We start from the raw sequence: 18453 nt of genomic DNA, 5'->3' as shown, positions 1-18453 counted from the left end.
TCAACTGTCTCCCGCTCCAAGGACATTATACTCAGAATGTGTACAGTTATAACCTTGCTCTTGTGTGTACAGTTTTATCACTGTGTACACACACTGTGCCTGCTTGGCAAAAATACACATCTGGAGTACACACTACACACATAATCACTAGCCATCGCCAATACATGTTCACTTTGAGCGCACACACACACACACACACACACACACACACACACACACACACACACACACACACACACACACACACACACACACACACACACACACACACACACACACACACACACACACACACACACACACACACACACACACACACACACACACACACACACACATCTCATGGTGTCGCTAGCCAGACAGCATGGTAACATGAGGACATGTTGTAACAGTAATACTATTGCATAGCTTGCACGGCCCCGCTTCACTGTAAAACACACTAGTGCTACGGTCCCAGAGAGACCACGCTCCGTTTGGCCTGCCAGACTGTAGCTAGCTAGAGCAAACACAGTACAGTAGGCCCATTGAGACTGGGCTGAAAACGCGGGGCCGCACAGACACTGAACAAACGGAGACAGTAGACAAAGGGGAAGAATGCTGTGAGTAAGCTAGTGCTTTAAACCCAAGCAAATAGCGTTAGAAGCTTTCCCAAAGGCATTAGATTTTTTTTCTTTTTCTCACATGCACGATTGCACGTATATCGCACATGTAAATGCATGGCATAAGTGGATGCACTCACACAAACTGACATACAATCCCTTCCTCCTAGCATAGTGAAGAGAGGCAGGTGGTGAACACAGGTGAATGCCCAGTCTATTCACAGGACATTATAAAGAAGGGCTTGTCTCAACCAAAAGAGACTTACAGAAATAAGGTGTGGCTCTGTTCAGTGCACAGTAGCATTGTGTAAGTGTGTGCATGTGCGTGCGCATGAGTGTGTGTGTGGCTAGCTAGCACATGAACTCAGAAAACTCTATTGTGGCACACAAATGGAAACACAAGATCCAACTAAACTTCTGTCAACACCTTGCCTTCAGAATCCAGCGGTCACAGCTAGCTAGCGTTGGCCCACTTTCAAAACCAATCTCTCCTCTCGCACCGACAACATATGTTTCTAATACAAAGGCAGCGCTGGCAATTTATGTTTACTTGTTGGTTTTCAGGTCGCTGCATGAATCAAATGTAGGAGAGTGTGAGTGAGTGTGTGTTTATGTGTTGGGGGGGGGGGGGTAGAGATCTCAGCTCTGGTCTGACAGAGAAGAGGTATCTAAACATGGAATTCAGACGTTATTACTGGTCAAAGATGTGTCCTTTCCAATTATATCGTCCCGTTTGCTGTAAAGTCAGCTTTCCTATGACCATGAGCAAACTCAAACAGGGAGGATACAACACTGCATCGTCAATTCATCACACCGATTTGTCTTGCTCACCAACTGAAGGCTCTGTGCAGTCGAAATGGGGAGGGTGTGGATGTGGGGGTAGGGGTGTGCTGAAGTGCAAGACTTGTGCCATCATCACTTCTGCTCACTCATCCCAGCGTGATCCCCTCTCATCAAAGTCCCGGCCTGAACCAACGCAGAGCGCTGTCACAACAAGCTAAATCTGTCCAGAACTCGCCTCTTCGACTCGGTTTGAAGCGTGGCGTGAGTCCAGGGTGTGGTTCCAGTGAGATCTTGTGCACACATGTGCACGCCTTTGCACGAATTGTAATTCATGCATGCATGCAGAAAACACACAAACACATGGCTTACTCTGTATCCAAGTGCATATATTAACAGCAGTGGCCAAACTTTTGACTAATGAGAGAGAAAATGAGTGTAGCCAGAGTGATAGAGAAGGGAGAGGAGGACAAGAGAGAGAGAAAGAGAAAACAAGAGGGAAGAGACACAGCCCAGAGGCTCCCTGCGGGGCCGCCAACATTCCTGTCAAATTCAGACGTGGGAACCACTGGAAAAAAGAAAAAACATCCCGGCCGGCATACATGTGTGCGCGAGTGTTACTGGCTGCATATCGGGATATTTGTAGTACTTGTAAAGCAGGAGTAGAACTGAAGGCAGACGTTGGTGCACTTAAGTGTCTGAGTTGAGAGCAGTGAGAAAGTAAGTTCTATGGCTGTGTAGAGGACAGACTAAGTAGTTCCTTAAGAGCAAAGGGTGAAGTGGAGTGGAGGAGGAGGAGGGAGCTCATAGTGTGTTTGTGCGCCTCGAGCAACAAAGTGGGTCAAGACAGTTTTATCTACAGGCGGGTGATAGCGGTGACCTTCACAACAGAGAAAGAAGAGAGAGACAGACAGACAGATAGACAGACAGACAGACACCTGGCAGTGGTGGTAACCATTATAGTGTAGCTAGGAGAGTCTCAATGCACTCTGATCTTTTTTCTTCAGCCTTTTCACGTAGCTCCTCTTTAACTGTATTCATTTCAATGGGAGATGTGCTGGATGGTTCTGCTGGTGCAAATACAAACACCCTCTTCTCTCTCCAGAGACACAACACACCCACTTGCCTTTTTCTCTTTCCCTCAGTCTCTCTCTCTAGGGGATTCTGTCACATTTTCTTTTGTCTCCCAACAGGTGTTTGTTGGCTATCTAGTTTCAAGCCCCAACCTGAGCCACAGGAGGACCAGGCCGTTAGTAGGCTATCATCTTAAAGAGTTGGACCACTGAGGTCATGGGGAAAAGTGAAGAAGAAAAGGTGGGGTGGGGCCGAGTCGCCCGTGTGAACGGAGTGAAAGGAGGAAGGAAGAGGTGAGGTGAGGTAGAAGAGGGGAAGGCAGCATGTGGGTCTGTTTAGGCTCTACTGACAAAACTCCCCCCTTTCATCCATCTCCCTCTCCCTCCCTCCTCCTTTCCATCATACCACCCCCGGCCATGGTCCAGCCGTTACTCTCCGTCTACATTATCACCTCATCCATCTCTCTCCTCACCAATAACAGGTTCTGCGACTGTGCAGCAAAAGATGACTAACTTCTGTTGCTTCCTTCCTTCTCTCCATCACTACCTGGTCCTGGACTACTCCTAGGGGACAATAGAAAGGCCGTCACTGTTGCTGCACAAGACAATAACAAACTCACACTAGAAAGAAAATAAACATTTAATTAAACATTTTTCATCGTTAGCTGTAGCTCCACAAGTAGGCCTTCACACATGTGTGTGCAGTGCACACACACACACACACACACACACATGCCCACACACACTCATCTTAGTATGAAAAAACAACAAACGGTTACATGTGTTGCTCAGAAATCCCCCTATTTCCTCGCTAGTCACTATCTTGTTAGCGGAATGCGGGTGCTCGGCTATGCCGCCATAATAACAGCAGCACATTAGCATACCATTCCCTTCTTTGTCGCAAAAGAAAACCCGTCAACCTCACACAGAAATGGCCCACTGAACAGCCTCCACCCCGGCCCCTCAAATCTGATTTGGAAATGAGAGGGGAAAGCAAAATTGACCTTCTGATACAGTACCATGAAAATAAAATAAAGTTAAAAAATGGTCCGAAACTCCAAATGGCATTCGAGGAATGACCGCATGCTACACTCAATTAGCATGAAAACAATGACTCCACAGTTTGCAGTTGTGGCGGAAGATCTGTGCTATGAGGAGGAACTACAGGGAGGGACCCTGGTAACATTCCAGAGTGGAAGCGAGAGAGTGTGTGTGCGTGCGTGTGAGACTCTCAGAGAAAGACAAGGGAAAGAAATGGGTAATTAAAGTGAAAGAGATAAGAGAAAGTGTGTGAGTGTTTCAGGGCATGAAGGTCACCAAAGGAAAAACATCCTGAAAGACAGAGGAAGTGGAAACGAAACATGCAAATCTATTTCCATGTTTCCTGGTGCCTGGTGGTGTTGTGTGTTACACCCTTATCCCTGCTGCAGCTTCTCCAATATACAACAGCTGGATGCTGAGCAGTGTGGGGTAAACCCACTACTTCCTCTCCAGACAGATGAACTAATCCAACTATCTTCATGACCAATGAGCAGAGAAAAATGTCTGAGTAATCAGCTGTATTGTCTTGGCATTGAGAGGTCAGCTAGCGTTAATACTTTGATAAACACAGCAGCAGTGTTTTACTTCTATGAGCAAGCCTTTCCTGTATATCGATCGCCCATGTGTAGCCTTATTCCTGCTTTACTCAGCGTCCGTGCCAATGGTCTGATTCACTGCAATACTGATCCCTGACCACATACTCACTTCCTCCACACACACACACACACACTTCCTGTCCTAACCCAAACACACACACAGCAGAGATAGCCGCAGTGAGTAAGAAGCCAACAATTCTGCTCCCAATAACAGACATGGAATTTCAGGTGTGGTGCCGTGCCTAGCAGAAACAGTGTCAGTAACTCTTACTGCTTTACAAACTCAAAAGGCATTCGGGTTCAAATTAAAAGGGGATAAATGCACATCTTTCAAAGTGAAGGAAAAAGGCTTAAGGAAAAAGGCTCACTGTTTGATTGAATGAGCTGGATCTTAATAAACTTTCACTCTAGCAATGATTCATCACATTGAAGGGACCGAATAAGAAAAACTATGTTCTTAAACACTGGTTAGGGATTTGCTTTCTGTTCACCTGTTGGTATGGTTTCATACTTAACCCAAGTATGGAATGATGGTGTAAACCATATTTGGACCCACACATACCACTGCTGGTCTAGGATTCTATCCCCCAAGTGTCATGGGCAATATCAATAAAAAAGATAAAAACTACACCTTTTAATAGGTGACTCTACTACTTTCATGAAAGTTGTGCATTCAGGGCCCCAAAGTATCGTTTTAAACAGACAACAAGCAAACTGTTCAGTTGACAGAGGATAACGGTCAGAGAGTGTGTGTGAGAGAGAGAGGGGCGCACAGGGCTAATTCACTCCTCCTCGCTCCATAAAACAGACAGCGACTAAATCAGCTGTTTCCTTATTCTTTCATGCTGGATTTCCTCTTCTCAATAACATTTCTCCCCTGGTAGTGAATCCTTGGCAGAACACACACACACACACACACACACACACACACACACACACACACACACACACACACACACACACACACACACACACACACACACACACACACACACACACACACACACACACACACACACACACACACACACACACACACACACAACCTGTCATGGCCCCATGCGTGAAGACTCAGTTAGGGACAGACATGGAGCAGGTGTAATAACATGGATGTTATGCCACTTAGAACAGCGGCAGAGAACCCCCCTTTTCCACAGGCAAAGGAAACACAGGAAGGGTAAAAGATAAAGAAGAGGGACATTAAAAACACAAGGTAGCGCTTGCCTCAAATTGCATAACTCGCATGACAATTCATATTAGGGTGGTGGGGTTGGAATGCCTTGCATGTTTGCAGAACAAAGGCTATCCCCAGAGATCAGCATTCGTGATTTGTGCTCCTGTCATCTTCGGCCTCTTGCTGAGCTGAAAGATCTTTTAGCATCAGCAGTACTGTCTTAAATAGGCTTGTTGGTTAGGTACACAGACACGTTACAAAATGGGACAACACAGAGAAGAGCAGCTCAAATAATACTGAAAGGCACACATCAAGCTTGTCCTAGATCATTGAAGGACAAATCGAGATGCGGACAGAGTTATCCGAGTGACGGTCCGAGTCAAGGTTTCAAATTCAGCCTTGAGAACTTGGAGATAACACAAACCTGTTTTCCTGTCACGTCTGTGAGAAGGTTCCCTGAGCTTTGTACCTAGGCCTATCTCATCTATTTAAACAATTCACAGTTGGCACTAAGAAATTAATTTCTGACAAGGCCAAATACTGGCTTGATCTGAAACGGAGTAACGTCCACTATAAATTCACTAAATGAAGACACATATGTAGGCCAGTGCAAATAACGTATATATGCACAGTCTTTGTGGGTCTGTACAAATGCTTTGTAGAACCATGTATGTCAAATGTTTTGTGCCAAGTCCAATAACCCTGTTAAAGTGCTTTGTGAGTGAATGGCAGTGGGAACTGGGAAGGCATGCCTCTCTCTCTCTCTCTCTTCCCTTATGCTGCCACTGCTGGCCAGGGGGAGGATGCAGGCCGACCTGTGGTGAGAAAGGCCTACTCAACATCTGTGTTTATCCTCTAGCTAAAACCAACAGGCTATATTTACCCCAGTCAAACAGCCCCAGCACAGAGGACTTTAAAAAGGAGGGAAATATCCTGGGCAAAGACCTGGTCTTGTCTGTGCCAGGGAGACCCAGGCGGTCGGTCTATTATCCCCTCTGAGATGTGGATCTTTTCGATCTTCTCGCTTTCCCCTCAGCAGCGAGAGTGAGACATAGAATCAACACAAACCACAAGTGTAATGCATATACTGCTCATCCTCTTCCTGAGAGTTGAGGCATAAATTAACAAACATCTCTGAGGGAGTTAATGATGCAGTATGCAAGTTGTATATCCTCTCACGACCGAGAGATGCAACTGCAACTGATTTCGGTCCCGTGTGGGAGACCGGCAACACCTATCTACCGCTCATTCAAGAGGGAACGTATCTGCTAGGCCAAAATATTATAGGGGAAATATTGGGCTTATAAGCTTCAGGCAGGTCTACTTGTCAACCCACAGGTGTCTTACATACTACATTTCTCTATGGAAGAGTAGGTACTGAGAGACAAATTTATTGTACAGTATTAAAACAAACTGTCATCTACCATACAGATTGGTTAAGTGTTTTATTCATTCAAATAAGTTCCTGACAGCAAAGGGCTGCCGGAGCAGGACTGGATAGCTAGTTATAGAGACTAGTAGAGAGGGGAGAGGGCACCTACCTTGGAAATGTTTTATAGCTGTACAGGGGGTTGTAAAGCACAGACTCATTTCAGGAAACAGTGCACTCTTCTTTCTATAAATCTCTCTAGCCTCTTGACACTGCTATACATGTTGAGTTATGGACAAGAGCCTCAAGGGAAACCAATACATCAAAGAGATTAGGAAGCAGCGATACTGTAGGTGGTCCAAATTACATTTCATGTCATGCCTGGTGTGGCAGCAGTACAAGTTGCTCACTGGCTAGCCCATCTCTACAAGTTAACAGACTTAAAAATTGTGTCAAATCTATGCCATCACAAGAACACCTATGCCTAAAAAAGCCTAAAGCAGGTGGGGAGAAAAGACTTTGAAGATACTGTAGCAAGATATCAAGTTCACAATAATGTCCAAAATGTCTCGCTTGGACCTTGGATACCCCCCTCACACACACACACAGGAGTGACAGGACGACATACACCAGATGGTATCCTTAGCCAAAGGCATGTTCCCCTCTCTTCATTACCTAGCAGGCTATGCTAATGAGTGCAATGGACCCTATTTGATGTGTGTATGTGTGTTTGTGTGTGTCTGCGACTCTGTGTGTGTGTGTGTGTGTGTGTGTGTGTGTGTGTGTGTGTGTGTGTGTGTGTGTGTGTGTGTGTGTGTGTGTGTGTGTGTGTGTGTGTGTGTGTGTGTTCAGTGTGTTTTGTGTTTTATTTGAGAGAGAGAACGAGAAGTCACGCACATGCACGTATCCGTGTTTTGACACGCAACTCTAGCCAATTGTTTATTTCGGTTAACCTTTATTTAACCAGGAAGCCTCCAAGGATTATTGGAAAACCTGGCAAGAATACATTCTTTCAGTTCTAAAATTACAAACGGCCGGAGGACTGCCAAGGTGTCGTGGTCGGGAGAGGAGAGCTCAAACTGGGTCTCATGGTGAAGACCAGCAAATCTGCCTGAAATACATCTCACGCAGGACTTGTGTGATGTACTTTGATGCATATCAATGCAACTCAAAAGATTTACGTAAAGTGCAGATTCAGTCTGAGCACACAGCAGAGACAGAGACACCTTTGAATAACCTCCTAGACTGTAAATGCAAGAGATGACTACAACTGCATAGCTGTCAACAATTTCCTTTGAAAACCCATAAAGACAGAAAGAAAAGGAGATGAAAGTTGTGCTGTAGTAGTGTATACAGTGGTAACAGAACTCAGGTGGCCTAATTCAGTCTCCTTTGAAAAGACAATGCTTTGCAAGGAAAATACTAAAATATCAGAAGTAGAGCCTGGTACATAATCTGTCCAAAGAGTCAAACTTTGTTCAGATCGGTGTGCAATAACTACTTCATTCAGCTTCATTCTGCTGTACTACTGTCGCACATATTTTATATCAACTTTTTTACAAGCAGCTGTACATGAAATCAAATCAATGAAGATTCTGCAACTACATGTCATATTTAATATCTAAAATGTATACATTGTTTAAAAACAAACTAGGCAAGCTTTGAGCGGTTGCATTTAGCCACATCTATGACATCTGACATCAAACATACAATCCCTTTTATGCAGATACATGGAGATCCCCGTCTGTAGAACCAGCCACACAGATATGGGCTGTCGTGGCCATGTATGGATTCTGTTGTTGTGGTATGTGGCCTCCATATATGGGCATTCCCATATGATGTCCTGTTTATTGATGACATCAAGGAACTCCAAATATGGGCATAAAAGGGATTCTGTTAGTGTGGTTACCCTGACATCACAGTGATGTGTGTCACAAGTTCTTTCAACAGTACTATGAAGCAGATGAATATGGCCTGGTATAGCTTTCCTTATTGTGGGTCATATTAATGCTGAATTAAAAAAATATTGCATCGCCTATACATGGTAGCCTATGTGATTTAGCCTTTCAGGTCATTTTGACATCCATCTCAGGGGTTGACACTAAGGTCTCAGAGACACTTGCTCATCGGGCAAGTAAGTACAGGCCATGTTCTACTTGCCCAAAGGTCATGCCCACTTGCCCGAAAAGTAAATTGAATCGAATAATTATAAAATTATAGGTAGAATTTGAATTTTCGTTCAATTTAACACTTATTTTGTTTTACTTCCTGGGGCTGTGCGATTAAGAAAAATGCATACCTAATTTTGTATCCAAATTCCTACATAGCTATGATTGAATATGACTATGGGTTCACACCTATTTTATATTTTTAAGTGTAGCAACAGTGAATATAGCACATTATATCTGGTGTTGTGTTTATAGACGGTTGCGTCCCTGCTCAAACAAGCACTTGCCCGGTCGGGCAACCTGAAAGTAAACTCCACCTGCCCTAAAGATTTATTTACCTGCCGGGGGCAGGTGGGCAAGCCTTAGTGTCAATGCCTGCATCTGCTTACCGGCGTGTGTGCATAGTGTAAGATTGATATTACTTCACTCAGTGGTGCTTTGGTGTTTTCTTTTCAGGGGGACAGTCATTTATTGACGCCACATGCACGCGTGCTTTTAGATGTGTGCGTGCGGCTACATTTGCGTATGGAGCAAATAGAAAATACTGCACTGCAGTAAAGAAACTAAAAGTTTGCTTTGAACAAATCTCAAACGGTACCTACCACAGTAATGGAGCCATGTAGCCTATGAGGACACACACACAATGCACACACAGCATACAGTCACCGCTGGAAACCTACAGTAGGTGTTAAAGTAGCCTATCCATATGAATAGGGTAGCCTACTTCACTTGGGCTTTGTGAATCAGGGGGATGCGCAAGCCCACCAATCACTAGTAAACGGGTAAACCTGGTAAACTTGTTAAGCAAATAGCCATTTGATTAGATAGGCTACGGCACGTTTCACTCTTATAGCCTATAACTCCATGGTTCTTCTAGCTAGCTCTGGTCCATCCATAGCGTTAGTGGAGTTCTCCCTAACGCTATGTTAGTCTACCTCCCAAATCCTTGGCAAATCCGGAAAGACCCGTCGTCTGGTCAGAAAATAACAAAAACTGTTTCGCCCCTCACCAAACCAAAGGTATCAGTGGACAGTTGAAAGCTTACTCTACTTAGTGGACACGGTCTGAGCCCCCCCACCACACGATGAAAATACATTTCTAGGGCAAAATGAAAATTGTTCTACCGGATGGAGACTCAATTTCTTCTAGTTTTTCATTATTTGTCGTCGCCATCAAGGTGCCAACTCACTACTGCCGTGCAGGTCAGAGGACCGAATTACACAGAGCATTAGTCTTCAACCAGGAAGATTGTCTCCATCCGGTGGAATATTTGTAATTTTGCCCTAGAAATGTATTTTAATCGTGTGGTGGGGGGCTCAGACCGCGTCCACTAAGTAGAGTAAGCTTTCAACTGTCCACTGATACCTTTGGTTTGGTGAGGGGCGTTATTTTCGGACCAGACAACAGGTCTTTCCGGATTGCCAAGGATTTGGGAGGTAGACGAACATAGCGTTAGGGTGAACTCTACTAACGCTATGGACCAGAGCTAGGTTCTAGCATGCACTGTTCCGCGCCGTTCCTGCGTGTGCATGTGGGAAATATATTGGCCTGACGGTGTCCGGCCTCGAAAGCACTACTGCTTCAGATCTGATAACCAATATCACAATGATGATCCCTTTGTAGAAATCACCTTTTGAAAAGAGTTCTCCATCACAGTGATTTGAACAAATGGAGAGTAAGAGTCTGCAGACCCTCCTGGCCATCCTTTGGCATTCAAAACTTCACACACTGACTGTAGTATGTGTTGTCGTAATATGATTTCCTTCTCAATTCAAGAAGGAAGATACTATTTTTGTCCTTGCAGCAGCTGGTATTGGTGTGACACCAATGATCTGTGCTAAAAGAACCCACTGTTCTCAGTAACAGGCAGGTTAGTGAACATGGCCCTTTTCCTCTCAAAAGTAGCATAACCAAGTTAAGCTACTTAAGCATGGGCCTGATTACAGTTATTGTATTAGTTACGGACGCAAGCTGAATCAATGCTGAGCACTATAATGTCTTCCATGATGTATATAGAGCAATAATTATTCTGATATAATTTGATGTGCCATTTCCTGGGGCACAACTCACAGCATCTTCATTGAAAATGAGAGGATTCACCTGACACAGTTTAACCGCGCATGCTGGATGAACTTATGGCAAATATGGCATTTGGCGTTGGAATAGGCAATGGCATAGTACAGTATGCCTGCCCGCACAGGTAACACCATGATGATCGATCCTCCATTCATACATTAATAATGTTTTAAATAATCAATGACACTTCCTTTCTCAGACAGAATGTACTATGCTGCTCCAATGCAAGAGAGATGTATCAATCTAAACCCCTGTGTAATCGCAGGGTTCAGTTTTATGTGCAGCACAATGAAACAAACCCTCTGTCATGGCAACTTCCGATTGCAGCACAACTATTCAGGATTCAAAGCTCGTCCAAGCTAACTAGCTGCTAGGAATACACTCCCCAACTCAAGAGACAATGGTCCCATTGTCTGGAACTTGTAGTTTCGGGGTGCTCGCTTGGCCCTTTACAACCGCGATACTCAGACATGAAAAAACTACAACACCGAAGTCTGCGTTGCACTATGCGCATGCGCAATGGTGTCCTGGTTGATCAGGAAGGCTGCATCGAATCATTTCTAGTTAATGTGTTAATAACGGATAATAACTCCATATTCGTGATAACAAGCTTGTTGGGAGACCCGAGGCGAGGCGCCGTCCCCAACGAATTCATGACAAGCAGGACACAAGGTGAAAACTGCGCCGTAGCATGCAAGCTTGTTGCCTGAAGAAGTTGGTCGGCTGCTCGGCTCGCCTACTCTCGGTGTTTGCCTTTGCTCGTTGAGACTAATATACTCCGTAGTACGACAAGCGACGCCGTCGTACTACGAAGTATATTGGGCTCAACAACGACACTTCAATGTTGTCTAGTACTGTTAAATCACTCTCACACACACACACATAATAACACAAGAGCCCGCTTACCGTATCCAACGAACGAGGCTTCCTTTCTTTCCGTTCGGCTTACATCCCGTGGAAATAACGCACGCGCCGCTGTAGAAAGAAGAAACATTCACTGCCCTTGATGTTTCCACTTCGCCAGCCCTGCTGCTGTGCTGCTGTGCTCGCTCGCCGCTCGCAACGTTGCCAAGAATGCTGAACAGAAACCACGAACACCGTGGAGCTCCGCTCCGCCTCCACTGCGCCTGTGCAGAGTCTGCAGACATGCTGCATGCGCCATGGTCATAGTAACACATAGGGGGCGCTATTCGGCGCTTTTCGATTACTTCCCTGTTCCCACTCATTAACTGATGAAGAGCACAACCTTGTGGTTGTCAGACATGACAGTCACATTTAAAGGTACTGAAAGTTACATAAATAATCATTATTATTTGTATTATTATTATTGTTATTTTTATCTTATAATTAAGTAGTGTCTGACATTTCAGATTTGTTTTACAGATCTTGAGTGTACCAATAGAGGGTATGCGCATGCATAAAGTGAATGGCAAATCGAGTGGCAAAGTGAGTGGCAAAGTGAGTTTAACGTTGTTTAACATTGTTTAAAGCAATCAGATAGGACTTTACTTTTTGGATGTATGGGCTTTCAAGGCCAAAAAGTATTTTTTTGCCACTCAATAGGCGTTCCTGCATAACTTCCTGGTACGGTGATGATGTCACGAGCATACCCTCTATTTGCATAATTGTTGCTTTGATTGATTGATTGATTGATTGAAGGCTTTATTAGAAGTTTGCATAGGAAAATGTACAGATTCATGACGGTACAGTTCACTGGTACAAGGTCTACTAAAAGGAGATCCATGAAAAGACTAAGCTTATTTCAACAGGAAACCATTAAAGTATCTCATATAACATTGAATGACAGACAAATAGAACACAGTACTATGCAGTAGATATGTAAAGAAAAAAAGAAAACAGTAGGTCTATACAATCAGTAAGTACAGTATATACAATATATACAAGGAAGGGGCAGGTAACAGTAAGTCTAAACAATCAGTATGTACAGTATATACAAGGAAGGGGCAGGGAGGGTAGGGTTGGGCTAGGTTTTTTACCAGTTGCGAACGGCTGCTGCCTGTAAGTGGTTTTTTAATATGAATCTAATATTTAGCCTGTGTGCAGAAAGCTGTCGAAATGTTGCAATGCATCATGGCTTTGCATAATAACGTTACAGAATATTACAAGTGTGTGTGTTTTCTGATAGGATAGATAGAAAACTAGGGATACCAGGACCAGAGTCGAGAACATTGCAATAGATGAGGTTGAGAGTTGAGAACATTGCATAGGTCACATCCATATTGTAACAAAATGACATTCCTGACAACTCATGCTATGTGTGGTTAATAATCCATACAATAATAATAATGGTACTACTTTATAATGGATTGTTGTTTATGTTGGTAGCTCTCACAGAGGATGACAATTCCTAGCACATTGTTCTAATCTAATTCTAAACAGTGTAAAAACACTGGTCATGGATCTGTACTTCTCTGTACCCAATCAGAACTCATCTCCTCAGCCTCAGGCCATAGCTAACTACCCAGGCAGTGTGTCTGTCTGACTGTCTGTAGATGAAAAACTTCAGATTTTAATCAGTGGAGCTTGAGAGGAGGCAAATGCTGATTTTCTGCCCTAATTGGTATGGAAAGAAACCCAAGAAATCTCTGGATAATATGGTTACAGTAATAGTGTATGGAAGAAGAGAGTTGACAGCCTTCCATTGGCGTTATTGAAGCTGTGTAGCCTACAGTTATTATTATAATGTTAAGTTCTCTTCATCTTACTTTGCTGTTATGTTTTGATCTCTCCCACATTCATTTTTGCTCAGTTTATACTCACAGGTGCGGTGACCCTGATAAGCAAGAACTTGGTCTGCTGCTCTGCTATTAACACATTACGTGATGTTAACTTGCTTCTAACTTTAAACATTGTCACCATGACAAGAAAAGATCTCCTTGTCTGTACCAAGGGGGACACCTACTTGTATGAATTGCGAATGATGAGGCACTAACCCTTTGCCAGGAGGTACAAATTCTACTAGCACATGTCGACTGGTATAGAGGTTCCCAGCTCCTTTATGAACTACAGCTTAAACCTGGATCCAAGGAGGTTAATCACCCCAAATTGAACTCAATGTTTAATTGGTATTTATCCATTATTATCAGCATTATCATACTAGTTGGGTCAAGGTTCACGATTTTAATTGTATCATTCTCACAATATAGCTGTGGCAGCATTGCAGGCAGTGAAATTCTTGTTAGAAGCGCCTCAGCAAAGAGAACAAAATCCAATAAGAAGGTCAGAGTCATAATAAAATCAAAATATCAAACAGTCATGTAGCAAAATATAATTACAGAAAGAAAGTAGGCTAGTATAAAATAAACCTGCGTCTACACAAACATCCATATTGTAAGTAGTCTATGTATAGTGTGTGTCTCATATGTGAAAATCCTCAGTGCCTTCACCCTACTCTCACTGTTTCCCAAACAGTGGGTCGGGACCCATTTGTGGGTCACGGACCAATTTTTATGGGTCATGACTATATATATATATATATATATATATATATATATATATATATTTATTTATTTTTTATTATTATTTTTTTCCAAAAGATTTTTTTAGAACTAGTAAAGTTTTCAAATATTTTTAGTGGAGTAAAAGTACAATAATAGTACAAGTACCTAGTTACTTTACACCAATGGTCTCTGTCTCACTACCTTGCCCTACTGTGCTCACATGTGACCAACCTAGGTCCTCATTGATGTGAACCCTGAGGAAATTGAAGCTACTCACTCCTTTTACTGTCCCATTAATGTGAATGTGCTCCCCACAGCCTCCTGTAGCCCATAATCATCTATGCATGCTATCCTGACACTGACACCACAGTGTCAGGGCTCTAACTCTCTCTCTGTAGGCCATCTCAGCAATGTCTGTGATCAAGCAATATTGCAATAACATTGGTGTCGCCTGTGAACTTTATGATGTGTGAGTGCAGATGGGGGTTAAGCACACATCCTTGGAAGGCATTAATGCTAAGAGTAAGTGTGGAGGAGGAGCTGGTGCCAATTAGTGTTAGGAAGTCCAGGATTCAGTTGCACAGGACGGTGTTGAGCCCTATATCTCTCTTAGCTTGAGCATGAGCTTTGTGAGCATGATGATGTTGATGCTGAACTGTTGTCAATGAATAGTCTCACCATGTACAGTATGTGTTCCTCGGTCCGTGGTGGAAGAGGGCAGTGTGGAGGTTAAGGGCAATGGTGTCATCTGTTGACCTGTTTTGTCCGTAGGCTTTGCATGTCATGGAAAGCTGGGTTATGGTTAATGAAAGAGTAAAGGCATAAGTACACAGAAGTACCTATAGCATATATATGTGCCATATTAGGTACAGCAGTAGTGGGGCTGTGAGATAGGGAAAGGAAGAATCCAACCCAGAGACACCTGGAGGGAGAACAACCTTTTTCTTGTTCTGCATCAGACAGGATGACTGTATGGGGTCTATACATCTGGTCTGTTTACTTAAATAATTGTTCATCACGCTCACAGTGTTATTTTTCTGCACCAGACAAGATGATAGAGTGCATACTTATTATGGTGTTATACTCTTCTGTATCTACTGTATTTCTATTCTATGCCCTATCTGTAACTTTTACTGAATTTCCCCCACGGGATCAATAACCGTATCTAAAGGTACAAGTGTAAATCATGGTGTAAATCCCTAACTTCCTAATCAGTCTGAAAAGTCACTTACAGGCGGCTGCTACTCAAAACTTGTAATAGACAAAGCCTATACTTACCTTCTCCACTGTAAATATCTTTTATTTTATTTTATTCTTTATTTTATTCTTTTTCTTTTGCTATTGATGATGTCCTCTGCCTGCAGTGCATAGTAGGCTACTGTGTTCAATGTATATGAGATACATAAAGGTTTCCTATGTAAATAAGTCAAAAGGCTTTCTTGGATCTCCTTTAAGTTGACCTTGTACCAGTGAACTGTACTGTTATGAAACTGTACCTTTTCCTATGCAAACTTCTAATAAAGTCTTAGTCTTCAATCAATGAATCAATCAAGATCTGAAGCAGAGAACATGACCAAAGGAAGACTAAAACAGTACCCGAGTTTCCTTTATTGGCCAGCAGGTGTCAGTATAGCCATACGTGTGTGTGTGTGTGCGTTGCGTGCATGCGTGCGTGCGTGTGAGTGCGTGCGTGCGTGTGTGTGCGCGCGCGCGCGTGAGAGCGTTATAATAATAATACATAAACTATTGCTCTTGCTGGTACTATTAATCTCAATCTAGATATAAAAAGACTGGTGTAGACAAAATTGCTGTCAATGGTTATCCTTTGGATCTATGGTTTGGATACAGGTCCAGTAGTAGGCCACCTAAATTTGTGGTATCTGGTATGGATAGCCTACCTGCCTCAAATTGGAAAAGAAAAAAAATCCTCCCTATTAAATGTAAAAGAAATAAACAATTTTAATCTCTTCGCTGTGAAATTCAATATTTTCTGAAGTAACTAAATATATCATTATTAGGTTTTATCAGCTGTCATGGTGATATAGGTCAGTGGAGATCCCTGACGAACTACATTACCCATAATCCAATAGTTTTGCCACCCCCTGCACAGCCGAGTCCCGTTCCCAGTGTTGTGTCAGTTTCAATAATCTTACACGCTCGTCAAGTAGCTGCATAAGCATGTAATTTCCGGTTGTTGAACTTCAAATTAAGAGTATATTGGGCCTATCATATTTTAAAGCAGGTGTCTTCAACGTTTTCAGGCCAAGGACCACTCTCTTAGTTGATAGAGAGATGAGCAGGGACCCCCACAACCTTTTCAGAGATTCCATAGTTTCATTGTTTGACAGCCCAATCATCAGTGTATTTATTTTAGTGTTTTCTGAGTGATATTAACCACTTGAAAGTCTGCACTTCCCAAATTTCACATCACACTCTGTACACAGAACTAGAATGCATCTCAGATGCATTCTAGTTCTACACTTGCATCCACTTACTGGGTGATAACCGGAGCTGATGACATGTAGATCTTTGCGTTTAACTACAACACCCTGGAGAGAGTTCACATGTTTGAGACGTATAGACTACATCTGCTGTATCGCTGTGCAGTGCACCCCACCCAGCCATGCATACTGACTAGTAGTGATGATGACATGCTGATCAAGCTGTGGAACTAGGACAAGAAGTGGACATGCAGTCAGGTGTTTAAGAGTCAGGTGTTTACACTCACTACGTCAGGCAGATCGTCATCATTCCCAACAACCAGTTTACCAGAGCTTCTTGGGAACAGAACCATCAAGGTGTGGCTGCTACTTATAGTCCAGTCATTTTAGGCCAAAATTAGGCCAAACCTGGAACAAATTGCAATAGTAGCAAACTCAACTGATTTTGTATCCTCAATATGTCCTTAGTGAGGGAAAAAAAGTCCCAAGGAATCCCGCCGGGGCAAAGTTTTGAAAACGACCTATCTACCTTCACTTACTATACACTACAATATAAAGGAAAAAATTACTGAAAAAAAATCTGCTTTAAGTGGGATATGAGGGGTCAAACTAGGGGTTTTTAATTATTCTGAATCCATTGCAATCATTTGTTTTGCACGAAAAACATTCCTTGGGCCAGAAATGGCCACTCAAAACGTCAATTTTCATCAATTTTCAGTCTTTTGGGGTCCGTTTTTAGCCCAAGGAATGTTTTTCATGCAAAACAAATGCTTGCAATGGATTCAGAATAATTAAAAACACCTAGTTTGACCCCTCATATCCCACTTAAAGCAGATTTTTTTTCAGTCATTTTCTCCGTTATATTGTAGTGTATAGTAATTGAAGGTAGGTAGGTTGTTTTCAAAACTTTGCCCCGGTGGGATTCCTTGGGACTTTTTTTCCCTCACTAAGGACATAATGAGGATACAAAATCAGTTGAGTTTGCTACTATTGCAATTTGTTCTAGGTCTAACCCTAAAATGACTGGACTATTAGGCTCATCCTCTCCTAACTTCAGGGCCATGATAAGGTGAACTGCACAGATTACTACACTGGAGGAGACAAGCCCTACCTCATATGACCGTCTGCCGTCTGATCTGGGATTACCAGATCAAGAGTGTGTTCAGAGTTCAGACCCTGGAAGACCACACACCCCAGAACGTGTCATTTCCTGTGTGTCTCCTTCCAACCTGAACTACTGAATGTTAAATAAGCAAAAAACTATGTTGAAATGTACATTATCCCAATAGACCACATATTCAAGAATGACAGACAATTGTTATGTTATAGCCTAATGTTGTCCTTTATGGAATTTGGGATTGTTTTCCCAAACGTCTAATGTACTTGATGATACTATGATGATTATTATTATTGTTGTTTTTATTTTAATTATTATCATCATTATTATTATTTTAAAGTACATAAATCAAACATAAATAGAACATGAACATAATATTGTCAGTCAATTCACTCTTATTGTGAAGTCCACTGATCGGAAGTTAAACGCTTACAAAGGTATGCCTTGATAAACGGGTTAAGATGATTTAAACTGACGGAACACAAGTGGTCTTCTCTTACCTTGGAAACCATCCTATAAACCTATCTAACAACAAAACGGGGTGGGGGGAAAGAAATT

At 42.8% G+C, this 18453-nt stretch overlaps 1 protein-coding gene across 4 annotated transcripts in view; it reads right to left on the bottom strand.

The window, feature by feature from the left end:
• sipa1l3 (signal-induced proliferation-associated 1 like 3) overlaps positions 1 to 11918 on the bottom strand; it is an 85030-nt gene extending 73112 nt beyond the window's left edge. For all 4 annotated transcript variants that reach the window (XM_080732326.1, XM_080732325.1, XM_080732324.1 and 1 more), the window contains exon 1: positions 11783 to 11918. The gene's annotated coding sequence lies outside the window, so the exon portion shown is untranslated. The remainder of the gene's footprint in view (positions 1 to 11782) is intronic.
• Positions 11919 to 18453: the final 6535 nt, after the last annotated feature.

Source organism: Nannobrachium achirus (genome assembly GCF_963921795.1).
Source record: "Nannobrachium achirus genome assembly, chromosome: 8".
In the NCBI taxonomy this organism is placed as follows: Eukaryota; Metazoa; Chordata; class Actinopteri; order Myctophiformes; family Myctophidae; genus Nannobrachium; species Nannobrachium achirus.
This window is presented reverse-complemented; position numbering and strand designations above follow the sequence as displayed.